We start from the raw sequence: 24,421 nt of genomic DNA, 5'->3' as shown, positions 1-24,421 counted from the left end.
CCCTTCCTCTTGTAACCAAGCTCACGCAAACCACCCCACCAACTCCCTCAGTGTCAATTTCCTCCTTCCCCAGGAATGCCAATAGTCCTGCAGGCCATGTCACTGGCAATTCTGACGATTCCTCTCCTGCCTGGGATTCCGCCGATGCATCCTTGCGTGTAACGCCTACTGCTGCTGGCGCTGCTGTTGTTGCTGCTGGGAGTCGATGGTCATCCCAGAGGGGAAGTCGGAAGACCACTTGTACTACTTCCAGTAAGCAATTGACTGTCCAACAGTCCTTTGCGAGGAAGATGAAATATCACAGCAGTCATCCTGCTGCAAAGCGGATAACTGAGGCCTTGACAACTATGTTGGTGTTAGACGTGCGTCCGGTATCCGCCGTTAGTTCACAGGGAACTACACAATTTCTTGAGGTAGTGTGCCCCCCGTTACCAAATACCATCTAGGTTCCACTTCTCTAGGCAGGCGATACCGAAAATGTACACAGACCTCAGAAAAAGACTCACCAGTGTCCTAAAAAATGCAGCTGTACCCAATGTCCACTTAACCACGGACATGTGGACAAGTGGAGCAGGGCAGGGTCAGGACTATATGACTGTGACAGCCCACTGGGTAGATGTATGGACTCCCGCCGCAAGAACAGCAGCGGCGGCACCAGTAGCAGCATCTCGCAAACGCCAACTCTTTCCTAGGCAGGCTACGCTTTGTATCACCGCTTTCCAGAATACGCACACAGCTGAAAACCTCTTACGGCAACTGAGGAAGATCATCGCGGAATGGCTTACCCCAATTGGACTCTCCTGTGGATTTGTGGCATCGGACAACGCCAGCAATATTGTGTGTGCATTAAATATGGGCAAATTCCAGCACGTCCCATGTTTTGCACATACCTTGAATTTGGTGGAGCAGAATTTTTTAAAAAACGACAGGGGCGTGCAAGAGATGCTGTCGGTGGCCAGAAGAATTGCGGGACACTTTCGGCGTACAGGCACCACGTACAGAAGACTGGAGCACCACCAAAAACTACTGAACCTGCCCTGCCATCATCTGAAGCAAGAAGTGGTAACGAGGTGGAATTCAACCCTCTATATGCTTCAGAGGTTGGAGGAGCAGCAAAAGGCCATTCAAGCCTATACAATTGAGCACGATATAGGAGGTGGAATGCACCTGTCTCAAGCGCAGTGGAGAATGATTTCAACGTTGTGCAAGGTTCTGATGCCCTTTGAACTTGCCACACGTGAAGTCAGTTCAGACACTGCCAGCCTGAGTCAGGTCATTCCCCTCATCAGGCTTTTGCAGAAGAAGCTGGAGACATTGAAGGAGGAGCTAACACGGAGCGATTCCGCTAGGCATGTGGGACTTGTGGATGGAGCCCTTAATTCGCTTAACAAGGATTCACGGGTGGTCATTCTGTTGAAATCAGAGCACTACATTTTGGCCACCGTGCTCGATCCTAGATTTAAAGCCTACCTTGGATCTCTCTTTCCGGCAGACACAAGTCTGCTGGGGTTGAAAGACCTGCTGGTGAGAAAATTGTCAAGTCAAGCGGAACGCGACCTGTCAACATCTCCTCCTTCACATTCTCCCGCAACTGGGGGTGCGAGGAAAAGGCTCAGAATTCCGAGCCCACCGCTGGCGGTGATGCAGGGCAGTCTGGAGCGACTGCTGATGCTGACATCTGGTCCGGACTGAAGGACCTGACAACGATTACGGACATGTCGTCTACTGTCACTGCATATGATTCTCTCACCATTGAAAGAATGGTGGAGGATTATATGAGTGACCGCATCCAAGTAGGCACGTCACACAGTCCGTACTTATACTGGCAGGAAAAAGAGGCAATTTGGAGGCCCTTGCACAAACTGGCTTTATTCTACCTAAGTTGCCCTCCCACAAGTGTGTACTCCGAAAGAGTGTTTAGTGCCGCCGCTCACCTTGTCAGCAATCTGCGTACGAGGTTACATCCAGAAAATGTGGAGAAGATGATGTTCATTAAAATGAATTATAATCAATTCCTCCGTGGAGACATTGACCAGCAGCAATTGCCTCCACAAAGTACACAGGGAGCTGAGATGGTGGATTCCAGTGGGGACGAATTGATAATCTGTGAGGAGGGGGATGTACACGGTGATATATCGGAGGATGATGATGAGGTGGACATCTTGCCTCTGTAGAGCCAGTTTGTGCAAGGAGAGATTAATTGCTTCTTTTTTGGTGGGGGTCCAAACCAACCCGTCATTTCAGTCACAGTCGTGTGGCAGACCCTGTCACTGAAATGATGGGTTGGTTAAAGTGTGCATGTCCTGTTTATACAACATAAGGGTGGGTGGGAGGGCCCAAAGACAATTCCATCTTGCACCTCTTTTTTCTTTAATTTTTCTTTGCGTCATGTGCTGTTTGGGGAGGGTTTTTTGGAAGGGACATCCTGCGTGACACTGCAGTGACACTCCTAGATGGGCCCGGTGTTTGTGTCGGCCACTAGGGTCGCTTATCTTACTCACACAGCTACCTCATTGCGCCTCTTTTTTTCTTTGCGTCATGTGCTGTTTGGGGAGGGTTTTTTGGAAGGGACATCCTGCGTGACACTGCAGTGACACTCCTAGATGGGCCCGGTGTTTGTGTCGGCCACTAGGGTCGCTTATCTTACTCACACAGCTACCTCATTGCGCCTCTTTTTTTCTTTGCGTCATGTGCTGTTTGGGGAGGGTTTTTTGGAAGGGACATCCTGCGTGACACTGCAGTGACACTCCTAGATGGGCCCGGTGTTTGTGTCGGCCACTAGGGTCGCTTATCTTACTCACACAGCTACCTCATTGCGCCTCTTTTTTTCTTTGCGTCATGTGCTGTTTGGGGAGGGTTTTTTGGAAGGGACATCCTGCGTGACACTGCAGTGACACTCCTAGATGGGCCCGGTGTTTGTGTCGGCCACTAGGGTCGCTTAGCTTAGTCATCCAGCGACCTAGGTGCAAATTTTAGGACTAAAAATAATATTGTGAGGTGTGAGGTATTCAGAATAGACTGAAAATGAGTGTAAATTATGGTTTTTGAGGTTAATAATACTTTGGGATCAAAATGACCCCCAAATTCTATGATTTAAGCTGTTTTTTAGGGTTTTTTGAAAAAAACACCCGAATCCAAAACACACCCGAATCCGACAAAAAAAATTCGGTGAGGTTTTGCCAAAACGCGGTCGAACCCAAAACACGGCCGCGGAACCGAACCCAAAACCAAAACACAAAACCCGAAAAATTTCAGGCGCTCATCTCTAGTTTTTGCTGGCAAGGGGCATGGCCACACAATAGTACCCCCAATTCCAATTACGCCACACAGTACTGCAACTTTATTCACATTTGATCATGCGATAGTGTCCATAATTCATATTACACCCCACAGCAGTATCACTTTACCTTATAAACAGTACTCCTCACAGTAGAGCCCCTTATTCACATTACATCACACTGAATTGCTCTTTATTCACATTAGACGACACAGTAGTGCCCTTTCTATACGCAATGCCACATAGTAGAGCACCTTAAACACATAATGCCACACATTAGTAATGCATTTATACACATAATTCCACACAGTAATGCCCCTTACACATATGAGACACATTATTAATGTCCTTATAAACCTAACGCACCTTATACATTATGACAACCTTTATTAATGCCCTTTTACACATAATGTCCCTTACACATTTGCTGCACATTACTAGTGCATTTTTAGTTTACATGACACACATAATGCTACTTACACATATTCCGAACACTACTGCACAACCAACCCACTCACATGCACACAGCACTCACACTGCCACTAACACTGTGACCTCTGCCTCTACTTGGATACAGATGTGTCCTCATAAATCTTGCCTCAATGCGAACGTCGGGCACCTTTTTTTAAATAAAAATTCATCTTATTTGCATTACTATGTGGCTAGGATGCACAAGCAGCTTCTGCCGATTAAAATGATATGCAGTATGCCTATATACTGTATGAGACTGTGGCTGTATCTGCAAATGCTACACACAGAATATAGGCATGCTGCATATCATTTTAATCAGCAGAAGCTGCTGATGCCCCTAGGCATATCAAATGCCCTAGGCAATTGCCTAGTTTGCCTATGCCTATGGGCGGCTCTGAATAGAGTCAGTGATTTCCTTCAGAAATAACTTTTTCAATGCATTTATTAATTACATAACAATTATTATTTAAATGTACTCACCTAGGCTAGTGCAGCACTAGTAGTGCACAGGCTGGCACTGTGTCTGCCCAGCTGAGAGACACTGGGCACTACTAGTGTCGGTGAGTACATTTAAATAATCTACTTAGATCACACACTCACACAGTAACACCCAGCCTGTGCTTCACAATCACACAGTATCACCCTGCCTGTACCTCACACACTCACACAGTAACACCCAGCCTGTGCCTCACACTCACACACACAGTGACACCTAGCCTGTGCCTCACAATCACACAGTAATACTCAGCCTGTGCCTCACACTGACACAGTGACACCCACATACCTCCCAACTGTCCCGATTTTTGCGGGACAGTCCTGTTTTTTGGGGATTGTCCCGCTGTCCCACCCGCGGGCCGCAATGTCCCGTGGTTGGGGGGGGGGGCAGTTGGGAGACTCCTGCACTCGCTGCCCTGCTTAGTAGAGCAGCAGTGAATAGAAGCTGTGCGCGTGCGCACAGTGTCTATTCCCTGCAGTCAGAGGGAGAGGGGGCATACCAGCAGCTCACAGGGGTTCACTACGATATGCCGGTGGTCGGGATCCCGGCGACCAGCATACCGGTGCCGGGAGCCTGACCGCCGGCTTACCGATAGTGTGGCGAGCGCAAATGAGCCCCTTGCGGGCTCGCTGCGCTTGCCACGCTATTTTATTCTCCCTCCAGGGGGGTCGTGGACCCCCACGAGGTAGAATAAGTGTCGGTATGCCGGCTGTCGGGATCCCGGCGCCGGTATACTGTGTGCCGGGATCCCGTCAGTCGGCATACTGAAAACCACCCGCTCACAGAACGCTGGGCATGCCCCCTCAGTGACGAAAACTGCTGTGTGGCTTGCAATCGCGGGTCCTCCCGCGAATCCATGCCCCCTTTTCTTAGGCCATGCCCTTTTTCGGGACCGCGCGCAGATTTGCAGCGCATGTGTCCCTCCTTAGAAAAATGAAAAGTTGGGAGGTATGCACCCAGCCTGTGCCTCACACTCACACCCAGCCTGTGCCTCACAATCACACAGTAATACTCAGCCTGTGCCTCACACTCACACAGTGACACCCAGCCTGTGCCTCACACTCACACATAACACTTAGCCTGTACCTTGGGGTCCCTGGTGTCTGTGATGGGCTGTCAGAGAGCGGGTTCTGAGAAGGGACAGGCTGCAGCAGCAAACACCGAGGTGACGAGGAGGAGACTTAGGACTCAGCCGCCGCAGCCAGAGACCCCCATGTTCCCTGCACAGCGGCGGCCAGGAGCCTGCACGGACTGTCGGGGGGAGGGATTATAGGAGGAGGGGGCAGGATTTTGCAGAAGAGTGACAGCACACACAGCTCAGGTAGGAGGAATTGAATGCTGAGGGGGAGGTTTTACGCAGGAGAGTGACAGCACTGTCTCTACAGGCAGGACAGAGGGGGGAGGAGTTATAGATGATTGCCAGCCAAGCTGCAGGTCACAGGTAATCAGGTCTTTACGTCCAGACCTGCCTCCGCTCCCAGACCCGCCACCGCTCCCAGGTCCCCCTATTCCGGGAGAATGCCGGAATCCGGGAGAGTGAAAAAGCCTCCTGGAGGGTTGCCACCAAATCCTGGAGACTCCAGGAAATCCGGAAGAGGTGTCAACCCTATGTGTGGCTGCACACTACATGGATCTGCTCAATTGCAATGCTGATTTTTTATTTTTTTTTACAAAGTACTAGTAGCTTAATATAGTGTTTATAGTGGGTAATTCAGACTGCATCGCTGCAGCGGCAGCGATGACAGTCTGAATTACTTGTGCCAAAGGTGTTAAAATGCCGCTGGCGGGGCGCAGTCTGGACAACACAGACGTGTCCGGACCATTGGAGGGGCGGGCCGTGGCGGCTGCATGACATCACATGCAGCCACTGCGACCCCGGACGCAGCGCGCAAGAGCTGCTCTGGCAGTTAGCTACTTGACAGTTACAAAAGCATCGCCGCATGAAATGCTTTTGTACCTGTGTGTGCGAGTGTGGGGGGGGGGGGGGGGCTGACATGTGGGGGGACTAGCCCTGTGCTGGGCGTCTCCCTGCATGTCAGAGTAAGTGATTGTAGATTTGCTAAATTCAGCTCATCTACGATCAGATATGAGGGGGTAATTCCGAGTTGATCGTAGCTGTGCTAAATTTAGCACAGCCACGATCATTTTCCCTGACATGCGGGGTGACGCCCAGCACAGGGCTAGACCGCCCCGCATGTCAGTGCCGGCTACCCCGCAGAAGTGCAAAGGCATAGCACAGCGGCGATGCCTTTGCATTTCAGGAGTAGCTCCCGGCCAGCGCAGCTTTAGCGAGCTACTCCTCGCTCCCCGGCCCGCAAGGGCTGCATATGATGCCCCCCGTTCGGTCCGGCCACGCCTGCGTTGGCCGGACCGTGCCTACGAAATGGCAGCCAAACACAGCAGTTTCGTCCCCTCCTGCCCATCGATCGCCTCTGCCTGTCAATCAGGCAGATGCGATTCCTGTCCTGCTATGGCCTTCGGCTGTCCGGCATGCGCAGGTGCAATTACAGCGCCGGCGCATGCCCAGCAGGGACCCATTCGCTCTGCTGCGTTAAAACGCAGCGAGTGAATGGGTCGGAATGACCCCCTGAATTAGGCCCATAGTTTTAATGCAGGATAAATAGCTCAATGAGTAGAATTCAACAGGTTACAGGTTTGACTCCTGAGTATGGCAGTATATTGAAATGTGTTATTTAATAAAGGGTATTGTAACTGAATAAGTGCATAAATGTGGTATAAAGAGGATTTGTGTCCAGATCCATTTTCTTGCAGTGGTCTATAAATGTGTGTGTGTGTATTATTTATATATAATATAATATATTATAATATATTATATATTATAACATATATAAAATGTGGGAAGGGGCATTATAGCATGGGCTTTTTCAGGGATCAATCTTGTCATGCCCCTTCCCCACAAGACATATGCCTTATGCTCCTATTCGAAAAATGGGGGGGTGGGGGGAAGTCTAGTTACGTCTCTGCTACTTTATAACAGATGCTATGCTATCTTGCTGGCCAAATATGAGTAACTGGCACTAATGAATTAGCCAGCATCTGCATCAGGTAAAATATACATTTTTGTACAGGGCTGCCTTCAGAAATTGTGGGGCCCGGGACTGAGAAAATAAACAGGGCCCCTCTCTTCCCAAAAATATTCTGCTGCACTGCTCCACCCCTATGTTATGTCATACATTGTAGCGTTACATAGAGAGTGTTGTGGACCTACAGGAATGGTTCATAGAGAGTTGGTAGGCAGAGAAGCCGTGTTTTAAGAAGTCCTCCCTGCACATCAGCCTGCTGTTGATTCACAGACTGGTGCAGCAAGACAGGTATTGGCGGCAGGTTCCAGGGGTGGGCCCCCCTCTATGTAGGGGCCCGGGACACCGGTCCCCAGAATCCCCCCCCCCCCCCCCCGCCCCCCGATGGCTGCCCTGCTTTTGCATTATAACCATAGCTTTTATTGGTTAAAAAAACATTTTCAGTGTTGATCTTGAGGATTTATGACACTGAAGGGGTTAATGACGACACTACAGGAATTAGATTGTTGGGGGAAATTGAGTATTGATCCCTGTAACTGGCCAAGCATAAGTTGGACACCTCAGCTTTAGTGTGTGAGATCTGCAAGTGCATCAAACATAGTAAAATAATACATCACTGAAGAAGAAAAGCCAAGGAAAGTGAGAGAGGGGAATGCTGACCCTGGGTGACCTTGGAGTGTGGAAGGACAAGGAAGGGGTTAGTGGGACCATCCCCCACTCACCCCTTGTCTGCACTCACAATACAGGCAGCTGCCAGAGAACCCAGCTAAGAGCACAGAGACTAATTTATTTACTTCATACAAAGGGCTGTTTGAACAGACTCCTATAGTCACTGCAGAAGGGAAGTGAGTGAAAGCATTGCTGGGGATGCAGGGGTCTCCCCTCTTCTGTGATCTCCAGTAACAGAAATGTAGACAACACAACTCCAACTTGTACAGTGATTTGGTGGAATACAATTCAGGGCAATTTACTAACATGAATAGGTGCTGCACAGTACTATACAACAAAGGGGGTAATTCAGATCTGATCGTAGATGCACTAAATCTAGCACATCTATGATCAGTTACTCTGACATGCGGGGGGATGCTCAGCACAGGGCTAGTCCGGCCCACATGTCAGGCCCAACCCCCCCCGCAAGGGTTCAAGAGCATCGCACAGCGGCAATGCTTTTGCACCCAGCGAATAGCTCCCTGCCTGCGCAGACTAGCTGCACTGGCAGCCAGCTACTCGCCACGTCCCAAGTCGCAGAGACTGCGCGTGATGTCACGCAGCCCCACTGACCCACCCCCGCAATGGCCCGGACGTTGTCCAGACCGCGCCCCACCAACAACGTTTTAATATAATATGCATATAGGTATATGCAATTGCGGTCGAATTCCCGAAAATGTTGAAAAACGGGACATTTTCTCCCCCCAAAAAAATTCGACAATGCAATACAATACTTTTCGTTAAAAAAAACGGCCATTCCAAATTCGACTTTTTGAAATTTGAAATTCGACATTTGTCAAATTCGAAATTTCTGCAATGGTACAAATGCGGCATTTCGACAAAAGTATATTCAGGAAGATTGTAAATTCGACAACAGTACTTTTAGACAGTAAATTAGTCATTTTCAATCCGCCACACTTTGCTGGCGGAATCGAATACAATTTTTGAAAAACATGTTTTTTTTGTGTTTTTTTTATTGATAATAGCATATCTATTTATATTAGAAGGGATTAGGTACTTGGTTTGTCTATATAGGAGGCACAAGTATTATTTATAGAATTTTAAAAAATATTTTTTATTTTTTTCTATTTTTATGGAATGTGGTAAAAACCCGAAAAAAATTTGCATGGGGTCCCCCCTTCTAAGCATAACCAGCCTTGGGCTCTTTGAGCCGGTCCTGGTTGCCAAAATATGGAGAAAAAAATGACGGGATCCCCCGTATTTTAACAACCAGCACTGGGCTCTGCGCCTGGTCTTGGTGCAAAAAATACGGGGGACAAAAAGAGTTGGGGTCCCCCCCGTATTTTTCACACCAGCACCGGGCTCCACTAGCTGGACAGATAATGCCACAGCCGGGGGTCACTTTTATACAGCGCCCTGCGGCCGTGGCATTAAATACCCAACTAGTCACCCCTGGCCGGGGTACCCTGGAGGAGTGGGGACCCCTTCAATCAAGGGGTCCCCCCCAGCCACCCAAGGGCCAGGGGTGAAGCCCGAGGCTGTCCCCCCCCCATCCAAGGGCTGCGGATGGGGGGCTGATAGCCTTGTGGAAAATGTAAGAATATTGTTTTTTGCAGAAGAACTGCAAGTCCCAGCAAGCCTCCCCTGCAAGCCGGTACTTGGAGAATCACAAGTACCAGCATGCGGGGGGGAAACGGGCCCGCTGGTACCTGTAGTTCTACTGCAAAAAAATACCCAAATAAATACAGGACACAGACACCGTGAAAGTATAACTTTATTACATACATGCACACCGACACACATACTTACCTATGTTGACATGCCGACTGTGGCCACGTCTCCAATGTCGACGTCCGGGGTACCTGAAAATCCAGTGTCCAGTTCTTTTATTGTAATCCACGTACTTGGCAAAACAAAAAAACGCATTTACCCGAACCAGACGGACTGAAAGGGGTCCCATGTTTACACATGGGACCCCTTTCCCAGAATGCAGAGATCCCCGTGACTCCTGTCACAGAATGTCCCTTCTGCCAATCAGGAAGCACCACTTCGTGGCACTCTCCTGATTGGCTGTATGCGCGTCGGAGCCCCGAAACGGCGTGAGTGCCCCGAAACGTTGGTCACCCCATTTTGTTTCCTATGGATTAAAGTTACTGTTTGCACGTTATCAACTGGGATCAGTCTCTGAGTGCCGCTGCATGTCTCTATCTGCCGTATATATATTATTCCAGAGGGCACCGGAGCCATATACTTAGGGTGAGTGCCAGCTCTTCTACAATATATATATATATATATATATATATATATATATACAAAATTAGAGATGTGCGGCTGGCACTTTTTCGTGTTCTGTGTTTTGGTTCTAATTCCACTTTTGTGTTTTGGTTTTGGCTTGGTTTGGCCAAAACCACCCTTTCGTGTTTTGGTTTTGGATCTGGATGATTTCTGAAAGAAAAGAAACCCATCTAAAATCACAGAATTTGGGGATAATTTTGCTCCTACGGTATTATTAACCTCAATAATGTTCATGTCCACTCATTTCCAGTGTATTCTGAACACCTCACATCTCACAGTATTGTTTTTAGGCCTGAAAGTTGCACCGAGGTGGCTGTATGACTAAGCTAAGCGACACAAGTATGCGGCAAAAACACCTGGCCCATCTAGGAGTGGCACTGCAGTTGCAGACAAGATGGCACTATTCAAAAACTAGTCCCCAAACAGCACATGATGCAAAGAAGAAAAAGAGGTGCAATTAGGTAGCTGGATGCCCATGGCTCCTAGTGGACCCGTCTTTACCCCATGGTACTAATGTGGACCCCAGTATCCTCTAGGAGGTAAGAGAAATGAAAGTTGCTATACGGTATCTGAAACTTGAGCAGGGGCAGGTGTGTGGCAAATATTTACAAAAGTAACAGTAAATACACAATAGGTGAAGATTATGTAGATAAAGAAACAGAACAATGATAGAAAAAGATGTTTCTGTACCCTAAGCCGCTGTATGATGGTACACATGAATGAGAATTTACGCAAGGGACAAGATTCAATTAAGAGACAACATTATCCTAGCTCTCTCCGGTATGCAGCAAAGAGTGTACTTGTCAGATGCAGTTACCTGATTTTCTGCAACCAGTGCACCAGTCTCTGCTAAAGTAACATGTTCTTGATAATCCTCTGTGACTATAATCTGATGTGCTTCAGTGACACCATGTTCTACCCTCCACAATCCAAGAGAATTCATAAGATACAGTCAATGACTGGTTAATTCATTTACTGAGGGCTGCAATGCTGCTGTGCCATTGTTGTACATCTAAAAATATTACATTTGTTTAGAGATGAGCGGGTTCGGTTCTCAGAGAACCGAACCGTACAGGACTTCACCATTTGACCCCGGATACGAGTCAGGCTCGGGTTTTCCCGCATGACTCAGAAACCAGAACTCGCCAAAACGTCATCATCCCGCTGTCGGATTCTCACGGGGTTTGGATTCCATATAAGGAGCCGTGCGTCGCCGCCATTTTCACTCCGGCATTGGAGAGTGTATAGAGAGGACGTGTCTCCGTTCTCTCAGTGTCTGTGTCTTGTGCTGTATTTACCCAGTCACAGTGGTTGTGTCCTCTTGCTGCCATATGTCCATTGCTGCTGTGTTGTGCTGCATCAGTTCAGTGGTGGTGTATTATGCTGCATCAGTCCAGTGGTAGTGTCATGTGCATCAGCCATCAGTCATTCCAATAACCAGGCAGTCACAGTGGTATACTCTGCAGCCATATGTCCACTGCTGCCGTATAATAATAATAATAATAATAATAACAACAAGTACCTTACAGTGGGGGTAATTCCAAGTTGATCGCAGCAGGACATTTTTTAGCAATTGGGCAAAACCATGTGCACTGCAGGGGAGGCAGATATAACATTTGCAGAGAGAGTTAGATTTGGGTGGGGTGTGCTCAATCTGCAATCTAATTTGCAGTGTAAAAATAAAGCAGCCAGTATTTACCCTGCACAGAAACAATATAACCCACCCAAATCTAACTCTCTCTGCACATGTTATATCTGCATCCCCTGTAGTGCACATGGTTTTGCCCAACTGCTAAAAAATTTCCTGCTGCGATCAACTTGGAATTACCCCCAGTATTGCTGTGTTGTCCTGCATCAGACCAGTGGTAGTGTCCTGAGTATCAGCCATCAGTCATTCCAGTGACCATGCGGTCACAGTGGTATACTCTGCTGCCATATGACCAGTGCTGCTGTATAATAATAACAAGTCCCTTACAGTGTTGCTGTGTTGTCCTGCATCAGACCAGTGGTAGTGTCCTGTGCATCAGCCATCAGTCATTCCAGTGACCAGGCAGTCACAGTGGTATACTCTGCTGCCATATGTCCAGTGTTCCTGTGCAGCATATTGGGGGTAATTCCAAGGTGATCGCAGCAGCAAATTTGTTAGCAGTTGGGCAAAACCATTTGCACTGCAGGTGTGGCAGATATAACATTTACAGAGAGAGTTAGATTTGGGTGGGGTGTGTTCAAACTGAAATCTAAATTGCAGTGTAAAAATAAAGCAGGCAGTATTTACCATGCACAGAAACAAAATAACCCACCCAAATCTAACTCTCTCCCCACAAATGTTATATCTGTCCCCCCTGCAGTGCACATGGTTTTGCCCAACTGCTAACAAATTTGATGCTGCGATCAACTTGTAACTACCCCCATTGGCCCTCATTCCGAGTTGTTCGCTCGCTAGCTGCTTTTAGCAGCATTGCACACGCTAGCCCGCCGCCCTCGGGGAGTGTATCTTAGCATAGCAGAATAGCGAACGAAAGAGTAGCAGAATTGCGAATAAATAATTCTTAGCAGTTTCTGAGTAGCTCGAGACTTACTCCTGCACTGCGATCAGCTCAGCCTGTTTCGTTCCTGGTATGACATCACAAACACGCCCTGCGTTCGGCCAGCCACTCCCCCGTTTCTCCAGACACTCCCGCGTTTTATCCTGGCACGCCTGTCTTTCTCCGGACACTCCCAGAAAACGGTCAGTTTCCACCCAGAAACACCCACTTCCTTTCAATCACACTCCGATCACTTCAACGATGAAAATTCTTCATTCGGACGTGAGTAAATCTACTAAGTTTTGTGCTAAAATACTTAGCGCATACGTGCTGCGTACCATGCTCATGCGCATTTTTGCCTTAATCGCTCCGTTGCGAAAATCGGCAATGAGTGAACAACTCGGAATGACCCCCATTGTGTTATATAACTCCAGAAACATAGGGGGTCATTCCGAGTTGTTCGCTCGTTGCCGATTTTCGCAACGGAGCGATTAAGGCAAAAATGCGCATGCGCATGGTACGCAGATTTTGGACACGGCAAACCTTCTGTGGAATAAACATGCTGGATAGCAAGCCTAATCCAGTGTGCAATAGTCTGCTTTGAAGCAGGACACCCAATTTTATTGGAATCATAGAGAACAAACAGCGAGTCAGATTTTCTGTGACGAGCTGTCCGCTTCACATAGATCTCCAAAGCCCTCACAACATTCAAGGACTTTGAAGTAGCAGCGGTGTCGGTAACCATTGGAACCACAATAGGTTGGTTGATATGAAATGCAGACACCACCTTTGGAAGAAATTGCTGACGAGTTCTGAGTTCAGCCCTATCTTCATAAAAAATCAAATAGGGGCTTTTGTGAGACAACGCCCCAAGCTCCGACACACGCCTCGCAGAAGCCATGGCCAACAGTGTGACGGCCTTCCATGTAAGAAACTTGACGTCAATGTCCTGTAAAGGCTCAAACCAATCCGATTGCAGGAACGTCTTATAACACCACGTTGTGATCCCAAGGTGCCGTAGGAGCAGAGGCGTAGCGTGGAGACATGACACCCGGAGCAGGGTCACGGCGCCCCTGCCCACCACCACACATACATACGTACGTACGTACGTACGTACGTACGTAGATTCACACACATTTAGGCACAGACATACATAAATACACAAATATACACAGATACACACACACACACACACACACACACACACACACACACACACACATATACACAGAGCCGGCCATAGCTATAGGCAAACTAGGCAATTGCCTAGGGCATTTGATATGCCTAGGGGCATCTGCAGCTTCTGCTGATTAAAATGATATGCGGCATGCCTATATTCTGTATAGCATTTCATATGCAGATACAGCCACAGTCTCACACAGTATATAGGCATGCTGCATATCATTTTAATCAGCAGAATCTGCTTGTGCATCCTAGCCATATAGCAATGCAAATAAGATGCATTTCCATAAAAAAGGTGCCCGACGTTAGCATTGAGGCAAGATTTATGAGGACACATCTGTATCCAAGCAGAGGCAGAGGTCACAGTGTTAGTGGAAGTTTGAGTGCTGCGTGCATGTGAGTGGGTTGGTTGTGCAGTAGTATTCGGAATATGTGTAAGGAGCATTATGTGTGTCATGTAAAAATGCATTAATAATGTGCAACACATGTGTAAGGGGCACTATGTGTGTCATTATGTGTATAAGGGCATTAATAATGTGTGGCATATGTGTAACAGGGTACTACTGTATATGTGTCATTATGTGTATAGGGGCACTAATAATGTGCAGCAAATGTGTAGGGGGCACTATGTGTCATTATGTGTATAAGGGCATTAATAATGTGCGGCATATATGTAAGGGACATTATGTGTAAAAGTGCATTAATAAAGGTTCTCATAATGTGTAAGGCACATTATGTTTATAAGGACATTAATAATGTGTAAGGGGCATTACTGTGTGGAATTATGTGTATAAATGCATTACTAATGTGTGGCATTATGTGTATAGGGTGCTCTACTATGTGGCGTTGCGTATAGAAAGGGCACTACTGTGTCATCTAATATGAATAAAGAGCAATAGGGTGTGGTGTAATGTGAATTAGGAGCAATTCAATGTGATGTTATGTGAATAAGGGGCTCTACTGTGAGGAGTAATGTTTATAAGGTAAAGTAAAACTACTGTGGGATGTAATATGAATTATGGACACTATCGCATGATCAAATGTGAATACAGTTGCAGTACTGTGTGGCGTAATTGGAATTGGGGTTACTATTGTGTGGCCATGCCCCTTGCCAGCAAAAACACACCCTTTTTGGGCTGTGCGCCAAATGTGCGAACTGTTCCTATTTAAAATATAGAGGGTGCAAATACCAAAATAAGGACTGCTATGGATGAGGGGTGATGGTGCTGGGAAAGAGGTGCAACCAGTGGTGGTGCTAGGGGGCACCAGCCAAAATCTTGCCTAGGGCATCATATTGGTTAGGGCCGGCCCTGCATATACACATATACACACAGACATACATAAACACACACATATACTCACACATACTGTATACAAAGATATATATATATATATATATATATATACACAAACACACACATACATACATCTATACATACATACATACATACGTACGTACGTACGTACGTACGTACGTACGTACGTACATAGATTCACACACATTTAGGCACAGACATACATGAATACACAAATATACACAGATATATATACTAGTGATGAGCGGGTTCGGTTTCTCGGAAACCGAACTCCCCCGAACTTCACGCTTTTTACACGGGTCCGAGGCAGACTCGGATCTTCCCGCCTTGCTCGGTTAACCCGAGCGCGCCCGAACGTCATCATCCCGCTGTCGGATTCTCGCGAGGCTCGGATTCTATCGCGAGACTTGGATTCTATATAAGGAGCCGCGCGTCGCCGCCATTTTCACACGTGCATTGAGATTGATAGGGAGAGGACGTGGCTGGCGTCCTCTCCGTTTAGAGTAGACTAGAGAGTAGTAGAGAGTGACACTTGATTTACTAATTTTGGGGAGCATATTAGGAGTACTACTTGCTGATAGTGTGACCAGTGACCACCAGTTTAATTAATCCATTCTCTGCCTGAAAAAAAACGATACACAGTGTGACACAGTCACATACCATATCTGTGCTCAGCCTCAGTGTGCTGCATCATCTATGTAATACTGTATATCTGACTGTGCTGAGTGCTCACTGCTCACACAGCTTAATTGTGGGGGAGACTGGGGAGCAGTTATAGCAGGAGTACATATTTTAACAGTGCACACTTTTGCTGCCAGAGTGCCACTGCCAGTGTGACTGACCAGTGACCACTGACCACCAGTATATTGTGATTGTCTGCCTGAAAAAGTTAAACACTCGTCGTGTGGTGTTTTTATTCTATAAACGCATTCTGCTGACAGTGTCCAGCAGGTCCGTCATTATATAATATATACCTGTCCGGCTGCAGTAGTGATATATATATAATTTTTATATCATTATCATCCAGTCTATATTAGCACTGCAGCAGACGCAGTACGGTAGTCCACGGCTGTAGCTACCTCTGTGTCGGCAGTCGCTCGTCCATCCATAATTGTATACCACCTACCCGTGGTGTTTTTTTTTTTCTTCTATCTTCTTGATACTAGTAGCTTACTTTAGGAGTCTGCAGTGCTGAGCTGACAGTGTCCAGCAGGTCCGTCATTATATAATATATACCTGTCTGGCTGCAGTAGTGATATATATATATTTTTTATATCATTATCATCCAGTCTATATTAGCAGCAGACGCAGTACGGTAGTCCACGGCTGTAGCTACCTCTGTGTCGGCAGTCGCTCGTCCATCCATAATTGTATACCACCTACCCGTGGTGTTTTTTTTTTTTTCTATCTTCTTGATACTAGTAGCTTACTTTAGGAGTCTGCAGTGCTGAGCTGACAGTGTCCAGCAGGTCCGTCATTATATAATATATACCTGTCCGGCTGCAGTAGTGATATACAGGTTGAGTATCCCATATCCAAATATTCCGTAATACAGAATATTCCGAAATACAGACTTTTTTGAGTGAGAGTGAGATAGTGAAACCTTTGTTTTTTGATGGCTCAGTGTACACAAACTTTGTTTAATACACAAAGTTATTAAAAATATTGTATTAAATGACCTTCAGGCTGTGTATATAAGGTGTATATAAAACATAAATGAATTGTGTAAATGTAGACACACTTTGTTTAATGCACAAAGTTATAAAAAAATATTGGCTAAAATGACCTTCAGGCTGTGTGTATAAGGTGTATATGTAACATAAATGCATTCTGTGCTTAGATTTAGGTCCCATTACCATGATATCTCATTATGGAATGCAATTATTCCAAAATACGGAAAAATCCGATATCCAAAATACCTCTGGTCCCAAGCATTTTGGATAAGGGATACTCAACCTGTATATATATTTTATATCTCATTATCATCCAGTCTATATTAGCAGCAGACGCAGTACGGTAGTCCACGGCTGTAGCTACCTCTGTGTCGGCAGTCGCTCGTCCATCCATAATTGTATACCACCTACCTGTGGTGTGTTTTTTTTTTCTATCTTCTTGATACTACTAGTAGCTTACTTTAGGAGTCTGCAGTGCTGAGCTGACAGTGTCCAGCAGGTCCGTCATTATATAATATATACCTGTCCGGCTGCAGTAGTGATATATATATATTTTATATCTCATTATCATCCAGTCTATATTAGCAGCAGACGCAGTACGGTAGTCCACGGCTGTAGCTACCTCTGTGTCGGCAGTCGCTCGACCATCCATAATTGTATACCACCTACCTGTGGTGTTTTTTTTTTTCCTATCTTCTTGATACTACTAGTAGCTTAGTTTAGGAGTCTGCAGTGCTGAGCTGACAGTGTCCAGCAGGTTCGTCATTATATAATATATACCTGTCCGGCTGCGGTAGTGATATATATATATATTTTATATCTCATTATCATCCAGTCTATATTAGCAGCAGACGCAGTACGGTAGTCCACGGCTGTAGCTACCTCTGTGTCGGCAGTCGCTCGTCCATCCATAATTGTATACCACCTACCTGTGGTGTTTTTTTTTTTTCCTATCTTCTTGATACTACTAGTAGCTTACTTTAGGAGTCTGCAGTGCTGAGCTGACAGTGTCCAGCAGGTCCGTCATTATATAATATATACCTGTCCGGCTGCGGTAGTGATATATATATATATTTTATATCTCATTATCATCCAGTCTATATTAGCAGCATACGCAGTACGGTAGTCCACGGCTGTAGCTACCTCTGTGTCGGCAGTCGCTCGTCCATCCATAATTGTATACCACCTACCCGTGGTGTTTTTTTTTTCTATCTTCTTGATACTAGTAGCTTACTTTAGGAGTCTGCAGTGCTGAGCTGACAGTGTCCAGCAGGTCCGTCATTATATAATATATACCTGTCCGGCTGCAGTAGTGATATATATATATTTTTTATATCATTATCATCCAGTCTATATTAGCAGCAGACGCAGTACAGTAGTCCACGGCTGTAGCTACCTCTGTGTCGGCAGTCGCTCGTCCATCCATAATTGTATACCACCTACCTGTGGTGTTTTTTTTTTTTTCTAGCTTCTTGATACTACTAGTAGCTTACTTTAGGAGTTTGCAGTGCTGAGCTGACAGTGTCCAGCAGGTCCGTCATTATATAATATATACCTGTCCGGCTGCAGTAGTGATATATATATATTTTATATCTCATTATCATCCAGTCTATATTAGCAGCAGACGCAGTACGGTAGTCCACGGCTGTAGCTACCTCTGTGTCGGCAGTCGCTCGTCCATCCATAAGTATACTAGTATCCATCCATCTCCATTGTTTACCTGAGGTGCCTTTTAGTTGTGCCTATTAAAATATGGAGAACAAAAATGTTGAGGTTCCAAAAATAGGGAAAGATCAAGATCGACTTCCACCTCGTGCTGAAGCTGCTGCCACTAGTCATGGCCGAGACAATGAAATGCCAGCAACGTCGTCTGCCAAGGCCGATGCCCAATGTCATAGTACAGAGCATGTAAAATCCAAAGCACCAAATATCAGTAAAAAAAGGACTCAAAAATCTAAAATAAAATTGTCAGAGGAGAAGCGTAAACTTGCCAATATGCCATTTACCACACGGAGTGGCAAGGAACGGCTGAGGCCCTGGCCTATGTTCATGGCTAGTGGTTCAGCTTCACATGAGGATGGAAGCACTCAGCCTCTCGCTAGAAAAATGAAAAGACTCAAGCTGGCAAAAGCACAGCAAAGAACTGTGCGTTCTTCGAAATCACAAATCCACAAGGAGAGTCCAATTGTGTCGTTTGCGATGCCTGACCTTCCCAACACTGGACGTGAAGAGCATGCGCCTTCCACCATTTGCACGCCCCCTGCAAGTGCTGGAAGAAGCACCCGCAGTCCAGTTCCTGATAGTCAGATTGAAGATGTCAGTGTTGAAGTACACCAGGATGAGGAGGATATGGGTGTTGCTGGCGCTGGGGAGGAAATTGACCAGGAGGATTCTGATGGTGAGGTGGTTTGTTTAAGTCAGGCACCCGGGGAGACACCTGTTGTCCGTGGGAGGAATAGGGCCATTGACATGCCTGGTGAAAATACCAAAAAAATCAGCTCTTCGGTGTGGAAGTATTTCAACAGAAATGCGGACAACATTTGTCAAGCCGTGTGTTGCCTTTGTCAAGCTGTAATAAGTAGGGGTAAGGACGTTAACCACCTCGGAACATCCTCCCTTATACGTCACCTGCAGCGCATTCATCATAAGTCAGTGACAAGTTCAAAAACTTTGGGCGACAGCGGAAGCAGTCCACTGACCAGTAAATCCCTTCCTCTTGTAACCAAGCTCACGCAAACCACCCCACCAACTCCCTCAGTGTCAATTTCCTCCTTCCCCAGGAATGCCAATAGTCCTGCAGGCCATGTCACTGGCAATTCTGACGAGTCCTCTCCTGCCTGGGATTCCTCCGATGCATCCTTGCGTGTAACGCCTACTGCTGCTGGCGCTGCTGTTGTTGCTGCTGGGAGTCGATGGTCATCCCAGAGGGGAAGTCGTACTCGTAAGACCACTTTTACTACTTCCACCAAGCAATTGACTGTCCAACAGTCCTTTGCGAGGAAGATGAAATATCACAGCAGTCATCCTGCTGCAAAGCGGATAACTGAGGCCTTGGCATCCTGGGCGGTGAGAAACGTGGTTCCGGTATCCATCATTACTGCAGAGCCAACTAGAGACTTGTTGGAGGTACTGTGTCCCCGGTACCAAATACCATCTAGGTTCCATTTCTCTAGGCAGGCGATACCGAAAATGTACACAGACCTCAGAAAAAGAGTCACCAGTGTCCTAAAAAATGCAGTTGTACCCAATGTCCACTTAACCACGGACATGTGGACAAGTGGAGCAGGGCAGGCTCAGGACTATATGACTGTGACAGCCCACTGGGTAGATGTATGGACTCCCGCCGCAAGAACAGCAGCGGCGGCACCAGTAGCAGCATCTCGCAAACGCCAACTCTTTCCTAGGCAGGCTACGCTTTGTATCACCCCTTTCCAGAATACACACACAGCTAAAAACCTCTTACGGCAACTGAGGAAGATCATCGCAGAATGGCTTACCCCAATTGGACTCTCCTGTGGATTTGTGGCATCGGACAACGCCAGCAATATTGTGTGTGCATTAAATATGGGCAAATTCCAGCACGTCCCATGTTTTGCACATACCTTGAATTTGGTGGTGCAGAATTATTTAAAAAACGAGAGGGGCGTGCAAGAGATGCTGTCGGTGGCCAGAAGAATTGCGGGACACTTTCGGCGTACAGGCACCACGTACAGAAGACTGGAGCACCACCAAAAACGCCTGAACCTGCCCTGCCATCATCTGAAGCAAGAAGTGGTAACGAGGTGGAATTCAACCCTCTATATGCTTCAGAGGTTGGAGGAGCAGCAAAAGGCCATTCAAGCCTATACAACTGACCACGATATAGGAGGTGGAATGCACCTGTCTCAAGCGCAGTGGAGAATGATTTCAACGTTGTGCAAGGTTCTGCAACCTTTTGAACTTGCCACACGTGAAGTCAGTTCAGACACTGCCAGCCTGAGTCAGGTCATTCCCCTCATCAGGCTTTTGCAGAAGAAGCTGGAGACATTGTAGGAGGAGCTAACACAGAGCGATTCCGCTAGGCATGTGGGACTTGTGGATGGAGCCCTTAATTCGCTTAACAAGGATTCACGGGTGGTCAATCTGTTGAAATCAGAGCACTACATTTTGGCCACCGTGCTCGATCCTAGATTTAAAACCTACCTTGGATCTCTCTTTCCGGCAGACACAAGTCTGCTGGGGTTCAAAGAACTGCTGGTGAGAAAATTGTCAAGTCAAGCGGAACGCGACCTGTCAACATCTCCTCCTTCACATTCTCCCGCAACTGGGGGTGCGAGGAAAAGGCTCAGAATTCCGAGCCCACCCGCTGGCGGTGATGCAGGGCAGTCTGGAGCGACTGCTGATGCTGACATCTGGTCCGGACTGAAGGACCTGACAACGATTACGGACATGTCGTCTACTGTCACTGCATATGATTCTCTCCCCATTGAAAGAATGGTGGAGGATTATATGAGTGACCGCATCCAAGTAGGCACGTCAGACAGTCCGTACTTATACTGGCAGGAAAAAGAGGCAATTTGGAGGCCCTTGCACAAACTGGCTTTATTCTACCTAAGTTGCCCTCCCACAAGTGTGTACTCCGAAAGAGTGTTTAGTGCCGCCGCTCACCTTGTCAGCAATCGGCGTACGAGGTTACATCCAGAAAATGTGGAGAAGATGATGTTCATTAAAATGAATTATAATCAATTCCTCCGTGGAGACATTGACCAGCAGCAATTGCCTCCACAAAGTACACAGGGAGCTGAGATGGTGGATTCCAGTGGGGACGAATTGATAATCTGTGAGGAGGGGGATGTACACGGTGATATATCGGAGGATGATGATGAGGTGGACATCTTGCCTCTGTAGAGCCAGTTTGTGCAAGGAGAGATTAATTGCTTCTGTTTTGGTGGGGGTCCAAACCAACCCGTCATTTCAGTCACAGTCGTGTGGCAGACCCTGTCACTGAAATGATGGGTTGGTTAAAGTGTGCATGTCCTGTTTATACAACATAAGGGTGGGTGGGAGGGCCCAAGGACAATTCCATCTTGCACCTCTTTTTTCTTTCATTTTTCTTTGCGTCATGTGCTGTTTGGGGGGTGTTTTTTGGAAGGGCCATCCTGCGTGACACTGCAGTGCCACTCCTAGATGGGCCAGGTGTTTGTGTCGGCCACTAGGGTCGCTTAGCTTACTCACACAGCTACCTCATTGCGCCTCTTTTTTTCTTTGCGTCATGTGCTGTTTGGGGGGTGTTTTTTGGAAGGGCCATCCTGCGTGACACTGCAGTGCCACTCCTAGATGGGCCAGGTGTTTGTGTCGGCCACTAGAGTCGCTTATCTTAGTCACACAGCTACCTCATTGCGTCTCTTTTTTTTCTTCTTTGCGTCATGTGCTGCTGTTTGGGGAGTGTTTTTTGGAAGGGCCATCCTGCGTGACACTGCAGTGCCACTCCTAGATGGGCCAGGTGTTTGTGTCGGCCACTAGGGTCGCTTAGCTTACTCACACAGCTACCTCATTGCGCCTCTTTTTTTCTTTGCGTCATGTGCTGTTTGGGGAGTGTTTTTTGGAAGGGTCATCCTGCGTGACACTGCAGTGCCACTCCTAGATGGGCCAGGTGTTTGTGTCGGCCACTAGGGTCGCTTAGCTTAGTCACACAGCTACCTCATTGCGCCTCTTTTTTTCTTTGCGTCATGTGCTGTTTGGGGAGTGTTTTTTGGAAGGGCCATCCTGCGTGACACTGCAGTGCCACTCCTAGATGGGCCAGGTGTTTGTGTCGGCCACTAGGGTCGCTTAGCTTACTCACACATCTACCTCATTGCGCCTCTTTTTTTCTTTGCGTCATGTGCTGTTTGGGGAGTGTTTTTTGGAAGGGCCATCCTGCGTGACACTGCAGTGCCACTCCTAAATGGGCCAGGTGTTTGTGTCGGCCACTTGGGTCGCTTAGCTTAGCCATCCAGCGACCTCGGTGCAAATTTTAGGACTAAAAATAATATTGTGAGCTGTGAGGTGTTCAGAATAGACTGAAAATGAGTGGAAATTATGGTTATTGAGGTTAATAATACTTTGGGATCAAAATGACCCCCAAATTCTATGATTTAAGCTGTTTTTTAGGGTTTTTTGAAAAAAACACCCGAATCCAAAACACACCCGAATCCGACAAAAAAAATTCGGTGAGGTTTTGCCAAAATGCGTTCGAACCCAAAACACGGCCGCGGAACCGAACCCAAAACCAAAACACAAAACCCGAAAAATTTCCGGTGCTTATCACTAATATATACACAACCACACACACACATAAACACACAAATATACACATATACACACAGACATACATAAACACACACATATACTCACACATACTGTATATGTATACAAAGATATATAGCAAAGTGGGGGGAGCGATATTTGGCATATTAAACCTTATTAAGGGTACTTGGTTTGTGACCCAGCTGAACTTGTACTTTAGCTATAGGGGCGCTGTGTGGCTGCCTCCATTATACTCTGTGTCTCCCTGGTGGGTTAACTGTGTTTTACCCCATTTTCCTGTGTATGTGTGTGTGTTTTCATTCACAATAATTATTTCAAAGGAGTGTGTATCATGCACAGCAGAGTGTTTTTCTCAATCAGGGGGATCACTGCCATGTACTCAGGATAGTACACATTCTCAGGCTAGTGGATCTGAACCAGTATGGTTAGATTCATTAAAGGGGATGATTTCAAATATTTCGAATAAATTATCCCAAAATGAGAAGGAGACGCAATACTTAAGGCAATCTGTTGATGACCTGATGAATAGGGATTCAGTGGTTATTTCAGCGTCTCAAACCCCTGCCATTTGTCCACAGAAACGTACTCTGGCCCAAATCATGCAGGCTGATACCGATGATGATTATGTATCATGCACAGAGGAGGGTGAGGTAGACTCGCGACGGGGGGATGCAGCTTTGGCACAGGGAATACAGGCCCTGATAGAAGTTATTAGAGATGTCCTGCACATCCCTGACAAAGTGACAGAAGAAGATGAGAAATCTTATTTTAATGTAAAAAAGAAATCCTCAGCTACTTTCCCTGCATCTAAGGAGTTAAATTCCCTATTTGAAGCAATTTGGGTAAATCCTGACAAGAAGTTTCAGATCCCAAAACGGTTACTCACATCCTTTCCCAGTTAATCAGAATGATAGGAAAAAATGTAAGATAGTTTTACCTGTTCCTGGGGCAGCTTCCTTGAAGGATGTTGCAGACCGCAAGATTGAGACCACTCTCAAATCTCTGTACACAACTGTGGGGGTGGCCCAGAGACCCACTATAGCGTGTGCATGGATCTCTAAGGCCATTGCTAAATGGTCAGGTAATCTAATTGACAGGTTAGATTCCTTATCCAGGAGGAGATAATTTTACTCCTACAGCTTATACAGGATTCTGCTAACTTTATGGTGGAGGCCATAAAGGAAATTGGTT

Source organism: Pseudophryne corroboree, chromosome 3 (assembly GCF_028390025.1).
Source record: "Pseudophryne corroboree isolate aPseCor3 chromosome 3, aPseCor3.hap2, whole genome shotgun sequence".
Taxonomy (NCBI): Eukaryota; Metazoa; Chordata; class Amphibia; order Anura; family Myobatrachidae; genus Pseudophryne; species Pseudophryne corroboree.
The sequence above is the reverse complement of the archived record's forward strand: the minus strand, read 5'-3'. Positions refer to the sequence as shown.